The 16,416-nt window shown below is 36.3% G+C and overlaps 1 protein-coding gene across 1 annotated transcript in view; it reads left to right on the plus strand.

Annotated features, from left to right (window-relative positions):
• Nucleotides 1–16,416, plus strand: part of TET2 (tet methylcytosine dioxygenase 2) — a 134,496-nt gene that overhangs the window by 39,530 nt on the left and 78,550 nt on the right. The window contains exon 2 of the mRNA XM_080797100.1: nucleotides 272–416. The gene's annotated coding sequence lies outside the window, so the exon portion shown is untranslated. The remainder of the gene's footprint in view (nucleotides 1–271; nucleotides 417–16,416) is intronic.

Below are 16,416 nucleotides of genomic sequence, written 5' to 3' on the forward strand. Positions count from 1 at the left end.
AGCTATGAGGATTGCTGATTGGGCAGAGAAGCTTTGGGCATTGCAAAATTTTCTCTACAAATATTAGTGTTATATTATGGTGTATTTGGGAGTTGTCATTGCTTTGAGAATGATCCCCCAACCCTGAATTTTTTAACAGTCAGTGGTATAGTTGGACATATCCAATTATGGGCATCTGTAATTTTTTAAACTTTACATGATAGTTTTCATACCAGATGTATGTCTTGTTTGTTTTTGCTAACTGAAATATTTAAACTGTTGTCTTTTCCAGGCTGGCCAACATCATCATCAAACCCTCTCAAGATTGTCTACTTGCCCCTGCTCCTGTTGAGTTACCACACTTGGAAGCAGGAGATGGGCTCAGCAGCAGCCAACAGGCCATGATCCAGGAGGAGCAGTAACGGATAGAGCTGCTGGTAAGACGTTGGGGACAGTTGGTGCTTGGTTTCCGAGAAGTATAAATTTATTCCTAATTTAATGGTCAATTTTTCTTCTAACTTTCAACTCTAATAAATTACTCTGTACTCTCTCAAATACCTTAATTATCTATGCTTAGGGCACATGGGTTAGATCTTAAGATCTATAAATGTCCCAGAGTTTTGTGCTAACCAGATGGTTGGATGGATGAATGTGTAGCTACATTGTTTTCTTGAGAAAAGGAAGATTTTCATCAGATTCTCAATGTCTTTGAATTTTTCAAAAATGATCAGAGCCATGCAAATATAACTGTAAGGATGGAGAAATGTGATACCTATAACCAGTTGTCACAGTATTTCTCCTCTCCATTTTTATCTCACTTGTGTCCACTTTGTCTCATTTGTTGAAGATGAAAAAAGAAGTGATTATTTGTGGTTATTTGCTGATCAGAAAAGTGAGAGCACCTACTGAGCCTAGGCAGCCAGTTTTCATGATGATTTGGTCCCATAGAACCATCAGAGAACTAAAGTATACAATGACAGATTTCAGGAAACCCTATGTAATTTTTTCACATGATTTTTTTCTGAAAATATGAGGTACTGACAGGGAGATACCAAGTACTGGTTTCATCTACAGTTGACGTTAATAAAGATCAGTTTGTTCTAAATCCTCTTCACTGACAGACTAATGAGTGTCCCAACTTAAGGGTTATTTATCAGACCATTAACATTTATATAGATGAACAGAAGTGGGGAACTGATAACTGATATTGTTTTCCAAAATATTCAAGATGGACACCAGAATGAATTCTATGTATACTTTGCCTGTACTTCAAGTCAATTAAAATTATGGGGGCATTGTTGGAAAGAAAATGGAGGTTAGATTTAAAAAAAGAAGTCTTTTTATTTTTTTTTCCTTCTGTAACTCTTTTAGCAGGTAGTTCAGCTTCAGCTTCACTGAATCTTGTTTATGCATTCAGCGTAACAGATCTTCTAAAAGGTCTATGTAGCTGTAATCTCTGCCCTCACTCTAGATGCCTGAGGATATAAGTATCCACTCTGCCACTTGATACTTCTTAGGGACTGACCTGCTCCTGAGAAATCCTTCCCAATGTGTCCTCACTTAAACTCCCATGATTCCTAGATGTTGCCATTTTCAAGACATAAGGCAACTAACATCTGCCTAGATTACCTCTCTACCCTGGGAATTTTAAGTCATTCTGTAAGGGAAAGAGAACTCAGCACTACTAACTCTCAGAATGAAAATTTTCCCCTTGCATGCTAATATTTTTAGAGTATTCATTGTCACTGAAAATAGACTTCCTCTTTCCCTTCTCATGCTGGAAAATCTTAGGTAATTATGAATAGAGCATTCTTTGCTTTTCCCCTCCTCCCGTAATGGATGCTTTACCTCTTGCTGTGAGGACTGTGGCTACTCATTCTGTACTTGACCTTTATATGAGAACTGAGATGCATTTTGAAGATGGAATTTTTACAATAACATTAGTCAGAATTTTTTTCTTCTTAGAGATGAAGTGTAGGTAAGGAAAGAAGTGCAAAGTCTAGGGAAAATGTAAGAGAAATTACTAACAAGGAAAGAAGAAATTAGAGTATTAACTATTTGTGAGAGAGAGACCGAAAGAATGATTTCACAAGTAACTCCCAGAGGAGTTTTTCCCTCATATCCAAAAAAGAATGTTATCTTGTGTTTAACTTTTTACAGTTGGATAAGCTCAACTTCGGAGATATTTTCAGTGATAAATAAACCTAGGACTTGTTTTTAATAATATTTATTATCTTTGTGTTCGTGGTGAAATTATTTAACCTCTTCAAGCCTTGTTTTATTTGGCAAGGAGGAAAATAGGTCATAAGTAACAATAATGGGATTATATACATATATGGGTATATATGTACATGTATGGATAATATGTACAGGGCCTAGCACAACTGAATTCTAAATCTTTATTAGAATTTGTTTATTATGGTGATTTTTATTGTTATTAATGTTGCTTTGAGCTTTTAAACAAAAAATTCAATCAAAGATTATTTCTTGAGTGCCTATTAAGTACCAGGTACTCTTTAGGAACCAGAGTACATTACTAAGCAAAAAGGTTTCTGTACTTGTTTAGCTTAAAATCTACAGTGACAGACAGATGTAAAGAAGATAAATAAATAAAAATGTATGGTACGTTAAATACCAAGAAGTGCTAAGCATAAAAAATTTAAGACAGAAAAAGAAAATTGGAAGCGTGATGAGGTAGTAATTAAAAATAAAGTAGTCCGATAAATAAATAAAAATTAAGTAGTCAAGAAAGACCTCATGAGAAGATTAATTTTGATTAAAAACCTAAAAAAATATGCAAATACACTATCAAGTCATATGGTAAAAAGCAGGTAGAGGAGAATGCCACAAAGACCTAGAGGTGTAAAAAGTTTTCACAGAATGATTCAAACAGAATCAGAGGATCTTATACAGCTAAATCATATACCATCTGTAAATATGTACACATATACCAAAGAAAGTGATACAGAGAAGAACTTTGGAAGTTCAAGGAATAGCAAGGTCCATCTAGACTAAAACAGTTAGAGAAGGACTTCTCAAGGGATACAAAGGAAGATGGCAGATGGTGGCCTGGATCTTGATGGCTAGGAAGAAATTGGATAGTTGGCAGAAGGGTACAGACTTCCAGTTTTAAGATGCATAAGGTCTGGGCACCTGGGTGGCTCAGTGGGTTAAAGCCTCTGCCTTCAGCTCAGGTCATGATCTCAGGGTCCTGGGATCGAGTCCCACATTAGGCTCTCTGCTCAGCAGGGAGTCTGTTCCTCCTCTCTCTCTCTCTCTCTGCCTGCCTCTCTGCCTACTTGTGATCTCTCTGTCAAATAAATAAATAAAATCTTTAAAAAAAAAAAAAGATGCATAAGGTCTGAGAACCAAATGTACGGCTTGATGTCTATAGTTGATAACACCATATTGTGTAATTGAAATTTGCTAAGAGAGTGGAAGTGTTCTCACACACACAAAGAATGGTAAAAATGTGAGGTGATGAATATGTTTGTTAACTTGATGGGGGGAATCCTTTCACGATTTCTATGGAGAGCAAATCATCACATTGTGCACTTTAAATATCTTACAGCTTTATTGGTCAGTTATACCTCAATAACACTGAAAGAAAACCTCCAAAGAAAAAGTTCTAATTAAAGTTAATTTTTGTATGTTATGGTTCCATAGTCTTTACACTGTCAGCCATAAAAGCAACAATGACAACAACAACAAAACAAACAGGGAATGATATCCTAGTGGAGAAGTGGAAGAAAGACAGCATGAGATGGAGAGAAATAAGGATGTCGGCGTTGAGGGCAGGTGGGCAAGGCAAAGGGCGAGGGGGGTAGGCAAAGGGAGGCTGCCTTGTATAGGGATGGCAGGTGGTGGGAGAGAAGATAGAAAAGCAGGCGAGACCAAATTTTGTAAAGCTCTTAGGCCAGGCTAACGATGATTACATGCCATCATACAAATACTGAGAAACAATGGAAGCAGGTGAGTCCTTAAAGAGATGCATTCAGGTCATTAGCAATATTATTTTGACAAGTTTAGGAGAGTATGGAGGTGGAGGAAGTGGTTTAAGTGATTTAGGATTGAAGTTGAGAACATGGATTATGATGTTAGAGGTAAGATTGAAAAAGAAAGATTTGATAGGGAAAATTCAGAAGATTTACTCACTAATTGCAAATAGAAGATACGAGTAAAAGTTTTCAGGTTTTAAATGACCAATTAAGTGCTGACATTAAAGAAAATAGGGAAGTAGGGGCATATCATGAGTTTGAATTCATGGTGATGGAGGTGAGACAATGCAGGGTAGGTATCCTTAAGACTACTAAGGATAAAGTTCATGCAATGTTTGACAGGATGAATTGAATTGCTAAGAGAAATTTTTCACTGTGCATTGAAATCTATGTAAATATTAACCTCGTACAAAAATTGTAAGAGAATATGCCTATCAAAACGTTGTATTTTTACACCAGGTTGGAATAAAAGTATTGCCCCAAATTGGGCCATTAGACATCACCTTCATCCAATTGGCTAATTTTATGGCAGACTAAAGGGTACCGAGACCTAATACATGACTCCCTAAAGGACATGTCATTAGCTATTGGCAAAACCTGTTCTACCCCCAGGTGTCCTTATTGAGACCTACAGCCCCTCCATGTCATCTGTAAGAAGTGTTAGTGCTTTGTATTTTGCTTCTTGTTTGTGGAGAAAAGAGAAGATTTGGATTTGCCCTTTAGAATTCTCTTGTAGCCATTCTTCTAATTATTATGTACATTCTCACCCTTTCTCATGAACCTGACCTTACTCATTTACAAGCTTCACTCTTCTTGCCTTAGTCATTTTCTCCCACCTATGGTCATTGTTGATGTATCCTGATTAAAGAATAAGTCATCCTTCTGTTTCATCAATAGTTTGAGACAGAACAGTTATTTCTAGTATTGTATTTTTTCTGTTTGTCTTTCAGAAGAAAAATGACTTTTCTTACCTCAAATTTAAATCACCACGTAGACTGTAAAATGAAGACTCCAAATGTCCTTTCCTTGCAGACCAGTCTTATGAACTAAATTCCATCATCATTATTCTAACAAACGAGATTGATTTATCCTTTGTCACAGGACTTTAAAACAAAAATAAATCCTAGAGATCATCTGATGCAGTGTTCTTCAAACTATTATCCTCCTACCCATCTGTTACTAAATGTTTTCTTTTTTTTTAATAAAATGTAATTATTTAGCAGTGTTCAGAAGTGTATTTAAAAAGAGGAAAATGTCTACTTTTTCATTTACAATGGTGCTACAGATCTTTCTTTATGTTTCTTTACTCTCTCCATTACATATGCTACATTGTGCTACAAGTCATGGCTGAACTGTATGAAAGCTGTATCTTGTGTATATTTTAAGACTTAGATTGGTCTCATTGTCTCTATGTCCCAAGAGACTGAGTTATAGAAGACTACTGACACTCTCATGGGATTCTGCTGAGAACTTTGGCAATCCTTGAATTCACAAATAACATTGCAGCATTTTTCTTTTTTGCATTAATGCCTATCCACCTGTGACCTATACTATGAGTTTAGAATAAGTAAGCCATGCTAAAATAGATTACACACTATGAAAACTATTTTCACCATTCTTGTTTCAGTTGCCCCATCAAATAGTGAAGTATCAGTAGTCTCCATTGATCTCACAGGATATTTTAAGCAGAAATGAAAGTCTGTTGAAAACACTTCATATTCTGGAAGAAAGTTGTAATGCAAATGAAGGCATTAGAAATACTTACCCATTTTTACAGGTGTTAATCTGACCAAAGCTTTTTCTCAAAATGTGAAATAATGTAGTCAATATAGTCTCCCCTTATGAAGGAGTGGAGGAGGGATGTTCCAAGATGCCCAGTGGATGCCTGAAACTGGATAGTACCCTGTATATACTCTGTTTTTTTCCCCTATACATGCATACCTGTGATGAAGTTTAACTCACAGACACGGGAGGAGGTTAAGAACAATAACTAAAAACAGAACAACTATAACAATATACTCTAATTAAAGTTCCATGAATGTGCCCTCTCTCTTACCTTTTCTCTCTCCTCTCCATCAAAATACTTCTTTTTAAAATAATGATGTGAGAAGATAAAATGCCTACATGATGAAATGAAGTGAGATGAATGGCCTAGACAGTGTGACATAGCACCTTCTGACCATGTGTCAGAAAGAGGATCATCTGCTTCTGGACAGTGGATGACCACAGATGACCAAAATTGCAGAAAGCAAAACCAAGTAGGGTGGGGGGCAGGGACTACTGTAGTCTGTTATCTTGGCTTTTTTAGTGTTGAGAAGATTGGGAGAATAACTAATGGGTTTCTTGGATAATCTGTGACCATTTAGTCAACATTATATATGTTTATTGCACCTTTGTAATTCCTAAAGGCATATATAGTCCTTGAATTTTCCTAGGAGTCTTAGAGGGACTTTAAGAAACAAACAAATAAACAAAAAACCTTGGCCATCTTCTCAAGATCTTGAATCCTCCTCCATACTTACAGGTGTGTACATACATGTGCTTTCTTAAATCCTCCTAGCCAGCTTGCTTCCTACTTTATTGAGACTATTGAACTCACTGGGCACGAACTTCTGCTTCTCTTTTCCACTCATATCCTCAAATCCAGCTTATCCATATTACCTCTCTTCAGAATTTTCTCATTTTTTCCATGAATTATTTTTTAATTGTTCCCTCTGGTATTCTTTTCTTTTTCCTGTTGGTCAGTTGAAAGTGTCCCAGTGTGCTTACTCTTAAATGCAAATCTAACATGTATTCTCCTTCTTAATATGCTTTGAGGAATACCCATTGTAAAACTTTGCTAAAGCAGTAGAAGCTTCCTCCTCCCCACCGCACAAAATTTTTACAATTACAATGGAGTTTATCTGGTCAGTGCAGAAATAGATGCAATGTGGCAACTCTTAGGGTCACCTACTAACCCCTCTTTAACCAATGTGGCCCTGAACAATTCTATGAACCCTTGATACCTAAAGTCCTCAGTTTGGAAAACCATTGGCCTACAGAAAACAGATCAAACTGTGTGCTTGATATCCCTATCTGGCTCTTAATTACTCTTCAACTTCCAGGTCACCATATTGTCCTTCAGATTCCATGAGGTAATTATTCCTAACTCTTTATAGGTCTTGAACCTAACATATTTCACACATTCAAGCCTTTGTACTGGCTATTTCTTGCCTCTGCCTTTTCCATAAAGACCCAGCTCAGGTTTCTCATCAGCAAGGCCTCATATTTATGACACTCGTGTTCCTCAAACCCCACACTTACTGTAGTCACATGTGCCTGTTTCTCTACAAACTCAAATCCCTAAGGCAAAGGCCATGTCTCATCCTCTTATTCCTAGTATTTTGCACAGCATCTGGCTACATAGTAGGCATTCAATGCCACTCTCAAAAAATTCACTTTGTGATTTTTTCGTATCTTTTATTTTTTTTTCTTTGTCCTCTCTAGTCCTTATTAAAATAGGTAAAACACCTTCCCATTTGGGGATGGAAATGGGGGGAGGTAAGGAACTGTGGAAGGTGAGTAGTTGGAACTTCAGGTATCTAGGCATAGCAATATCATATACAAAGTTAACATTATTTCAGAGCTTGAACCCCACACATACTCAGTTGTAACTAACACTTGTATAAGTAACATTTGCTACCGAAATGTTTTGTTCCTGCAGTATCCTACCCAAATTAAATTTATTGCTGCTGGAATTTGTGCTTTTGTTGGCTCTTTTGGGAGACTTTAGGGATGTATTCAGTGTTCTACTTCCAGTAGTATTGATAAACATAAATGCTTCACTGCAGGAAGAGAGATTTGAAAGGTGCTATAGATGATATTTAATGTCTACTAGATGATAATTTTAATGAATAATACTCAGGACCTTGTTTAATGAAACATGAATTTGGAAAATGGTTTGAAAATACCAGAAAGTTTAGTTGATGATAGATTGTGTTCTCTAGCAGTTTTTGTTTTGTTCTGTTTTTAGTCTCAGGGAAGAGGAGAAAAGTGATCAGTGTACTTCAGAACATAGGCTCTTTGGGAAGCCATATGTTTGGCATTGTTGTCCGGGTGCTTTATGGTATTAAGAGGGCATAGCTGGAAATGTGTGCAACCTTTCAGGGCTCTATCGATATGCTGGATCTCTAGAGAGCATTTTTGGAAATATTTCTGAGCTCCAGTTTCCCTAACCAAATAGTAAAGTGATTATTAGAATCCACAGCTTTTCTAGATTTTGAGAAGTCCTAGAGGAGAGTAAGTAAACTTCTCGATTAAAGTGCAGCATTGAACACTTGAATATATTAAAGGTATTTCACTTAGAACAAAACAAATGGATAACTTTTTGTCATATATACTGAAAGTATAAAACCAGATGTTCTCAAAGAGGTTTTATTTCCGGGCACCACGGTGGCTCAGTCCATAAACGTCTGTGCAGGTCATGATCCCAGAATCCTGGGATTGAGCCCAGCATCTGATTCCTTGCTCAGAGGGAAACCTGCTTTTCCCTCTCCCACTTCCCTTCCTTGTGTTCCCTCTCACCTTATCTCTCTCTGTCAAATAATAAATAAAAAATCTTCAAAAAAATAAAGGTTTTTATTTCTCTTGTGCAATTTCATACTTTCTTAAGGTATAATGTAGTAGTTTTCTTTGTTTAATTTGTACTTTAGTTGTCCCCTTCTCATTTCAAAGATGGGTCACTTTTTTAGACATTTTAAAAATTGAGATTACTTTGACGCTTATTCCAATAGCAAGTTTTCCTGGAGTAGTAAAGCACATCTGAATGAATGTCTAGCATATAGTTAAGTATTTAATAGTTTCTGACTGAGTGATAGGATTATCATCCTACAGCAAGGAGGATGACTTAATATCAAAATATTTTTTAAAAATTGTAGTTTTTATTAATGATGCAGAAGATACTTCTCTTCATTACATGGGTCATACAACTGGGATTTATCATAAAATGCCTACTTTCAGATCTAGTTGTCTGGTCACTGGTACACTGTAGTCCTGGGGCACACTAACTTCCTTGCTTGTGAGTACATGCCATTTCCTCACACTCAAGTGGCAGCATACTTTTTTTTTTCCTACACAAGCAGCTGATAAACCAGATCTCTTCCATCTTCAATTTGCTACTGTGATTGTATAAATCATTGTTGAAGATTTTAAAGATTTTTTTATATTTATTTGATAGAGAGAGTGATAGAGCACAAGCAGGGGGAGAAGTAGAGGGAGAGGGAGAAGCAGGCTCCCCGCTAAGCAGGGACCCAGAGGCAGAGCTCAGTCCCAGAACCCTGGGATCATGACCTGAGCCAAAGGCAGATGCTTAACCAGGCGAGCCACCCAGGCACCCCAGTGTTAAAGATTTTAACATTTAATTTATTAAATTCCATTTTGTTATTTTTAGTTTCTCTTTTAAGCCTATGCAAATTTATGAAATTTATTTCCATTCCATGTATTGTTTATAAACACACACACTCCTCTCATTTCCTCTATAAATTTTGTAAAGATGACTTCTTTGTTATTACTGATTTAAATGTTGATACAATTTCTTTTTTTTTTAAGTGGATAATCGTTAAGAGAACAAATCATATGTTTTTAATTAAAATCTTACCTAAAATTTAGAAGAACTCTTACTTGTTATGTCCTCCATCTGCTCTATTCTTAATTTTCTCCTCTGGAAAATGGAGACATCAGATATCTTACTTTATAGGAGAAAAGGATCTACTTTCTTGATATAACACCATACTTTTAAAATGTCAAAAGTTAGGTTTGTATTTATAACTAGCAGCATAATAGATGGCTCCCACAGACTGGAGGTAGCTAGAGAAGGATGAGATGTACTCTGACCACCCCTCACCCCCACCATGTCCTCCTTCCCTAAACAAAGGGCAGGTACAGGATTGGCAAGGCCTTACTGGAGTCATTTTAAGGAATTTGTTCAGTGAGTTGGACACAGTGATGAAACATGAACCTAAGGATGTACTAGAAAGTAGGTTTGAACATGTCCAAGCAACTTTCTCAGTTCTGAATGTGTGGTTCCTTTTGCCTTTACTTAGAGATGTTCCATTGGTTGTGCAGAGAATGCATTTTTCATCTTATTTTCCATATAACCAATTTATCAGGAATAGCAGGTAATATACCTGATAATAAATCATAGAAACCTGAGAATGTTTGGTCTAAGTCAGATTAGAATATGAGGGTTGGAATGATACAACAAGCACTACTGGCACTGATATGAAGAACTGTGATTTGGGGGCACCTGGGTGGCTCAGTGGGTTAAGCCTCTACCTTCGGCTCAGGTCATGATCTCAGGGTCCTGGGATCGAGCCCCGCATTGGGCTCTCTGCTCAGCAGGGAGCCTGCTTTCCCCCCTCTCTCTGCCTGCCTCTCTGTGTACTTGTGATCTCTGTCAAATAAATAAATAAAATCTTAAAAAAAAAAAAAAAGAACTGTGATTTGTTTTTAGAGGATATTAGAACTGATGTATATAAGCTTTATACTTCATGATTGTTTCCCTAAGCCTCAGTTCATCCATTATTTCTATTTGGAAAAATTCCTTCAAGAGTTTTGTTTTGTCAACATAGGAAAAGGTATATTTATGTATTAAAAAAAAATCTGCTAATTCCCTATTCTTTATATGTTCACTTAACCACTATCTGATTACCTTTTTATTTAATTCTCATTTACTCCCTTCTACTTTTTAACTGTTTTTCATTTTCCTCCCTTTCTGAAAACACTGCTTCTTGTTCGTCTGATATGAATACATACATACATACACACACACACACACACACACATTTTTTAAAATAACTAGGTCATACTCTTAATCAAAATGAGAAAGAAGGTTGACTTCACTGGGGTGCTTTTGTTGTGTTTTATGTTCCTGAGATAATTATGTCTTGAGATACTTGGTAATACTGTGATTAAAAGACCTGTTACTGAATCCTCCTACCCCTGGAAGATTGGTAAGAATTTCCTTTAAATTCAGTTATTCAACTGAATCATTTAAGTATTTGCAAATCATGAATATACTTTGGAAACATTACATGTGATATATTTTAAAAAGTTGGGTGAGGGACGCCTGGGTGGCTCAGTTGGTTAAGCGGCTGCCTTCGGCTCAGGTCATGATCCCAGCGTCCTGGGATCGAGTCCCACATCGGGCTCCTTGCTCCGCAGGGAGCCTGCTTCTCCCTCTGCCACTCTGTCTGCCTGTGCTCGCTCTCTCTCTCTCTGACAAATAAATAAATAAAATCTTTAAAAAAAAAAAAAAATAAATAAATAAATAAATAAATAAAAAGTTGGGTGAATTGCCCTTGAAAACAAAATCACTTCTTCAAAAAAGGCCCCACTTTCCCCAAATACATAATGGAGAAGAAATCTTTTCCTATTGAATGATTCAGACTTACATTATTTGCTCTCTTGTTTAATGCAAGGGATTTCTTAACAATTTTATGGAAAGTGTAAGTATATTTTCATGCATTCATAATCAGTACAACAGATGTAAGGCAAAAAAAAAAAAGGATTTAAAAGTGATAGATAATATGTGTATTGGTGCTATCCTAATTTCTGTTCCCATTTCAGTGTTTAATAGCTTTCTGTAAATAAAATTATCAGTTGATAACATTTAGACTAGGCACTTTAGTAAATGGATATAAAAGCTTATATATGAGCTTTTTTAACAAAAATTAATTTTACTGAGGGGGTTTCAGGACTACTAATCATGGATTACATGAAGCCAAGTATAAAGCAACTGAAGGTCACCTCCAAGTCAGGGGTAGAGTTGAATCCCTGCCAATATAGTTAAATAAGGTACTGTTAACAGGTCACCTTCATCCAAAATCTATACATTATCAGCTCTTCCCCTTCCGATTTGTGTGCCCATGAGAATTGCTGCATTTTTCCTGAGATAACACCTGTCCCCCAGCTTCAATCCTTGACATATTGTGAACAAAGGTATGTGTCCAATGCATTAGTTCCCAGACAAATAAATGAATGAGTGTACACACACACACACACACACACCTCTTCAAACTTTATTACTACAGAGGATTGCAAAAACTGGATAAATAACCTGTGTTAATCTTAATGAATAGATGATGCTAAAAGTAATATGAAAATCAAATTAATTCTGTTTTTCCTGATCCTTGCCTTTAAGAAGCCTGAGTCTTCTGAGAGGTAAGGTGACTGCTTCTGGTGGAGTGGTGAATTACTGGTGGCACTGGGCCTGCATCTCAGATCCTCTGAATGCTTTCTACCCACTGCTCCATACAACCTCTATCATAAAAATCTGTTATTCATAGTTTTTCTTTTTAATCTTTTTCATAAACTGATACATTGTTATTAAAGAAATTATTAAAGGAAGCACTTTTCTAATTACCCATTGTTCTCAAATATCTTAGTGATTGTTTTTCTGCTCTGAAATTCTATATTCCTTAAAGGCAATGGACTTTTGTGTCCTCTTCTGAATGACAGTTTAGTAACATCATAACTTTAATCAATAAATCATGGCCACATTAAGCCCTTCTTTTGAACCATATTTCTACTTACTTTTTATAATGAAGCTTGGGTGTTTCTCTCTCTCTCTTTTCTTTTCCTTCAGTTCTTGTAATTTTTATTGAAGGGAAAGTACCATCCTTTACGTTCTTTAGTTTTGTAATAGGGTTACTGACAACAAAAGAGTGGTTACTATATTAGCACCATAAATATTTTATTTATTTATTTGACAGAAATCACAAGTAGGCAGAGAGGCAGGCAGAGAGAGAGAGAGAGAGGAGGAAGCAGGCTCCCCGCCAAGCAGAGAGCCTGATGGGGGACTCGATCCCAGGACCCTGAGATCACGACCCGAGTCAAAAGCAGAGGCCTAACCCACTGAGCCACCCAGGCGCCCCAGCACCGTAAATATTTTTGTATCAGTTTTTTATTTACATTGTAGTTAGTTAACATATAGGGTAATAGTGGTTTCAGGAATAGAATTTAGCGATTCATCACTTACATACAGCACCTGGTTTTCATCACAGCAAGTGCTCTCCTTAATACCCATCACCCTTTTAGCCCATAAAGATTTTATTGTGAAGAGATGGGGTGGCTGTTAACTGTAGCAGACAAAATGAAAATTTAGTAAGTGCAGACATCTTCTAGAACAAAAGATAGTTGGAAAAGGATGTGGTAGGAGACGGTTTTCAACTATGGATTTACTGGAAAATAATCTTGTTTCTAACTGCTTAAAATCCTAAACAATACTGTAAACGGTTGGGAATTGAATGTGCTTGTGTCAGAGAAAGGTCTTTGTATATATTTATTGGCACACTTCATCACACAGAAAGGAGTGCCTGGCTCTGGGAAACATACGTGCTGAACTCCTAATTACAGTAGTGATGCTGCCGAGCACTAGGAAATACCAAAAAGAGTCAGAGGCATGATTGAGGATGTTGAGGAAATGTCTTAGACAAGATTTGAGTAAGTTTTAATTGTAGTAAGAGATACACACCTCTGTGAAGTCCTCCCCAGCCCCTGAAGCAAATTTAGCCCCTTTCTTTTCTATGTCTCCAAAGCATGTTTGTAAAAATCTAGGGGAAAACTAATAACACTATTTCCTTATGATGTTTCGAGAACCTGTCTTCCTCAGGGACAAGAATCTTGAATCCTTCATACATACCAGGCACTTAATAAATATGCAAATGAATAATGGGCTACTATTGCCTAAAAATACAGAAACCATGTAATATCAGGTATACATTTTATAGAAAAAAGTATTCTCAGTTATTCAGAATAATTTACTTATAGAAAAATCTTTAGTATAATCTCTTCTTTAGCATAAGAGTTACTTATTTCTTGGAAAATTGAAGGAGGATCTGTGAGAACATTTGAGCTCTGGAACTAATTGTCAGATAATAATTTGAAAAGCTTAAAGATTATGGTCCAAAGATACAAATTTATTTAGGCATTATACCTCTTTTGAGCTTATTTTAGCAGTGTATATTTCCCTATGCCACCATTCTATCTATCTAGGTTTTCTAATTTGTTCTTCGAAAGTGTATAGCATTTTATTTTTTAATATTCTCTATATCTGTATTTATAGCACCTCTGTCTGTACTAATGTGTGTGTGTGTGTGTGTGTGTGTTCTTATTGCCTTAGTGATTTTTCTGTCCACTGTATTGTTTTCAAAGAAATACAGTGGGGGATGCCTGGGAGCTCAGTTGGTTAAGTGTCTGCCTTTGGCTCAGGTCATTATTCCAGGGTCATGGGATGGAGCCCTGCATCTGGGCTTCTTGCTTAGCAGGGAGTCTTCTTTTCCCTCTGCCTGCTCTGCCTGCTGCTCCCCCTGCTTGTGCTCACTCTCTCTCTCTGACAAATAAATAAATAAAATATTTTTTTAAAAATCTGCTCTTGGATTTATTCATGGAACCTACTATATATGTGTTTGTTATTAATTAATTCTCTTATTATTAATTACTTTCCTTTGCTTAAGTTTATTTTCCTAAATTATTGGGTTAGAATGCCTGTATGTCATTTATTTTTATTCTATTTTGTGTTGTATAAGATTTTAAGGTTGTGGTTATAATTCAGCCTCTGCTCATGCATTTCAAGATGCACTGTATTCATTACCTGTTTCTCAGAAATTTCTTCTGAAGTTTTCATTAAAAAAATAAAGTTTTCATTTCTTCTTTGAATAAAAAGTTATTTAGAAAAAAATATATTTACAAACATATTTTGTTTTTATTTTAAAAAACAAAAACCTGTTCAGCTTTTTCTCTACTTGATGGACTTTTTTGCAGCATGAACTCAATTTTTTTTCTTCTTTTGATTCTGTTTTATATTTTGCTGTAGAATTATGATAACTGGTTCTATTTTCCTTAACTTCTTAATTTCAGTCTCTTCTCCAATTTAGTCATCCATCTGCTGTTTTAAAAAGTACCTGTGAAAACTTCCCTTGGCAGGACAAGGCACAGGAGATCTACAGTTTATTTCTAGAACACTAAGCAAATCATTTCTGAAAGCATGCTCTTCTACTACTGTTCAGTAATATGTTAATTTTTTTATTAAAAGATTTTATTTATTTGACAGACAGAGATCACAAGTAGGCAGAGAGGCAGGCAGAGAGAGAGGAAGGGAAGCAGGCTCCCTGCTGAGCAGAGAGCCCGATGCGGGGCTCGATCCCAGGACCCTGGGACCATGACCTGAGCCGAAAGCAGAGGCTTTAACCCACTGAGCCACCCAGGTGCCCCAATATGTTAATTTTTTTTTCTTTTAGTTGACGTTCTGGGGTTTTTTTTTCATAGATATCATTCTGGATTTGCTCTCCCTACTTACTCATACATCCTTGAAGGGGGCTGATTAACCTACTACCACAAAAATGTGAGAGTACCTTAGACTATTCAAAACATTCTTTTACTGGGACATTTAGAACATTATTACTTTTTTCTATTTGTTGAAACTGTTGCTTAAGAGATCAGATCTCCCCGCCCCCCAGTCTGTCTTTGTATTTCTCTTTTGCTTGTTGTGGGTTCTAGTCCAGGTTCATAAATTGGTTTTGTCTGATTTCCCTCCTTCTTCCTTTCTTCCTTTCCCTCCCCTCCCATTCCTTCCCCTCCTTCCCTTCCTCCCCCTACCCTCTCCCCTTACAATAAGGGGTATTGGGCAGTCAGATAGGGTTTTCTTTATTTTCCACAACTGGCTCAGGAAGAGGAACTATGATATTAGACTCAGCGTTGTCCTTTAATATGGATTCATGTGCAGTTTATCCATAAATTCCTCAAACTTTCTTTCAGCTGGCACTGTTTCCTGGTATTTTAGTGCTGATGTGGGATATTTTCCAATTTTTCTTTTTTGATTATTTGAGTGATTCACTGGAAGAGGGCTGGGATGTCTGTTCTTATGTTACCACTTCTCTACAAGTCCTCCAGCCTAATTTTGTTCATGAACATGATGAAAATTAGCTCCTCAAATGGATTTAATATTGGATGCTGCTTTCAAGGAAATTCAAAATAGAAAGCAGGCTTTCAAGAAGAAAGAATAAATTATCAACCAGTCTCACGAGGACAGAAATAAGCCAAATCTTATGAAACAGGTTTTGGAGTAAACTTTTTTTTTTTTTTAACATTTCTAATTTAAGTTGAACTCTTCGAATGAAACTGAAGATCTAAACTCTTTAACTCATAAACATTCTAAGCATGAATTCATAGGAATCTATAAGCTCCCTGGAAATTTTACATAAATTTTGCTCGGAAAAGGGTACTAGTTGCTTTCATATGATTCTCAATAGGATCTCAGAGCTTAGAAATGAATGCTGCAAATGCATAAGAAAATTAAGGCAAAAATTCATTATCTTACGAGTTTCTAGTTTAGGTAATAAGCCTAATTCCACGAGAGATTGATTTAGCACAAACACAAAAACTTTAAGCATGAGAACTCTTT

This window comes from Martes martes (assembly GCF_963455335.1).
Source record: "Martes martes genome assembly, chromosome: 2".
Lineage (NCBI taxonomy): Eukaryota > Metazoa > Chordata > Mammalia > Carnivora > Mustelidae > Martes > Martes martes.